The sequence below is a fragment of the Hyperoodon ampullatus genome (assembly GCF_949752795.1).
Source record: "Hyperoodon ampullatus genome assembly, chromosome: 10".
Lineage (NCBI taxonomy): Eukaryota > Metazoa > Chordata > Mammalia > Artiodactyla > Ziphiidae > Hyperoodon > Hyperoodon ampullatus.
In genome coordinates, this window is record NC_136923.1 from 91,567,563 (window position 1) to 91,570,287 (window position 2,725).

The following is a 2,725-nucleotide window of genomic DNA, read 5'->3' on the forward strand; positions in this document are numbered from 1 at the left end:
ATTTCTACCCACACCACCTTGCAGAATCACTGCAGCCCCCAAGTACGAGATATAAATTGAAGCTGAGAACGACGGAGCTGAGAGCAGGACTAAGCCAGGCTTGGACCCAGGTCTTCTGGTTCTAAGTACATCTTGAACTATGAAGACATCCCTCTTGTTAGATGAAGCTAGTCCAAGGGCATTAAAGTTAGAGGTTTCCTATTTCTGCTCATTATTTTTGATTAATAATACCTTTGTGTTTTAGTTGTATATACCTTCTGAAGATCAGATTTCTTTTACTGTGGTTAGGGAGGGACTTTGTCCAATACTGGGATTTTATTGGAATGAGGGTGAGGGCTTCTGAGCAGGAGAGAAAACTTAATGGACAAAGAAAATGAAGAAGAAAGATGCAAACTTTACCAAGTTTATGATTTGGCCTAAAGGTGCATGTGGATGCAGACCCAATCGACACGGCAAATAACCATTGTCAGAAGACCCTCTCTAAAACTGGTTGTCTTAGGTAAAAGTTAACATAGCACAATTCCAACATAGTGAAAGAACGTGAATGGTTTCATAGAGATCATTATGAAAAGATTTGAACTATATACAAACTGGATTATTTGTATTATATTTTTTCGGCATATTTGAGCCTTAGAGTTTCAAATCCAATGTCAAACTCTAAGTGACAAAAAAAAAGTCCTTCTTGGTTGCTTTGCAGGATGTGGAAGAGATTACTGCTTTGGAGTAAATATATTTAGGAATGCATTGCATCCTCATGCTTCAATTAGTTCTATTCTTGTTCTGAAAGTGGAAAGGGGTTGGGGCCCTGCATAACTGACACTTAGCAACAGCAGCTGATGCAAACTAGGCATCCAACACTCACCCAGGAGAAATGGCTCACCCTTGCCCTCAGAGCCCAACAGAGATCGGTTAACAGAACATTTATGCAAGAATTATTGCTTGCCTACTCTTTCATTTGCTTTTACTTTGATGAGCTCAAACTTTTTTTCCCCAAATATCAAACCTACTACTGTCAACGTCTCCTTAGGGTACGTAGGTACAGTTATTTGACTGTGTTGTAAAACCTCTCAAGTGTGAATGAAAAAAATCTGCACTTACCTCAAATGCTAAGTACCCTAAGAATATAGCTCATCTCCTCTGTGAATACTTGCTGAGCTAAGAGAAATCTTATGGGTCTATTAACTGAAAGCCCAGAGTAACATATTTATTAGGGTTTGCTTAATATCATCCGTTGGACTTGGAGAAATGGCTATGATAACAAATCAAGCAAACGGCACTGCTTGTTTTTAGAAGGCTAAGACAGAATATCTAAAAGAGCAAGTGTTCCACTGAAAATAATCATACAAAATGCACCTCTCTCTCACACCATCAAATCTGAACACATTCAGGACATCCTCTGTGTTACTGCATTCCATCCAGTTTACAGTCCTTACCAATTAAGCCACCCAAGTTGTGACATGTGGATCCTGGCTTAGCTCAGTTGAGTGCTGGCACATAAAGGAGTTAGTAAATACCTCACTCCACATACCTCTCCTACCTATCAAGAGACCCCACGATTGTGGTTCACAAATATACAGAAAGCCTACAGTGCGTTACCTTGGCCTTGGGGGCTTATGCATTCCTCAGAATTAAGTGAAATCTGGAGGCACTGAATCACTTTTTCTAACACTGCACTCCATTGTAAGTAGTCAATGTTTAAGACCAAGGTAAGATGACAAGTTGAAGATGATAAGATTGTACCGTTAAGATCACTCTTTTCAAGCTCTTAAAAGCACTGAATGGTGCTTTTGTACACGGGACTTAAGCTCAATAAAAATTCTTGTGACTGAGTAACGTTTGTATCCATGTTTAGTTATTTTTCTTTCTTTAGGTAAATGCACCAAAACTGTCTTTATATTTAAGATTCAGAAGAAAGCAGAAAATGAAAATAATGTTTTAGGAATACAAAATAAGTAACAGTTGTCCAAATGTCACATTCTGCTTTCCTAAAAATTGAGTTTTATTACATAAAGAGCATTTTATTTGCCATTAAATCAGTGCAATTCAGTAGGCTTATATTTTCAGGCAGTTTCTGATTCTTAGAAGTGTATTTTACAAACAACAAGAATGACAATCATTATGAGTAACTTTCTCCATCATTAATAGCTCCCTAAGGTAAAAGAATATCATGCTCCAATACCAACTATATGAAACTGCAATACAAAAAAAAAGTACAAAATGAACAATCCATTACATTATCTACATAAAAGCAAACAACTGAACTGGTTTTTACAGATCACTTCGTCCCTTCACCAATCCATGAGGATAGCAATGACATTAATATAACTTAGATTTGCCCCTCCTGGCCAGGGGCTATGGCTTGATGGTTCTGTAGCCAGCTTACTTTTGGCTCTGAGAAAAGTCAGTCAAGAGCCAGAGCAAGAAACCTGTGACACCGCTTCCACCATTAAGGCACATGGCAATTGATCCTAAAGCCTTTGTCACTTGATCCTTCCATCCAAATTGACTGCAAACAAAACGTTCTGAAGATGTGATAGCTGAACTTTAAGTGCAGCCACTGTTGCACTTCCATCAAAAAGGGAGCCTGCCACTACTTTCCCAGGGTCTTAGAACTCAGCAGAAGTAAATTTAGATAAAGTTGACAAATCTCTTGAAAAAGTTAAAGATCTTGGCATCCACATCTCTTTTTAAAAAATGGAGAGATAAAAAAAGGAAGTTAAACAAA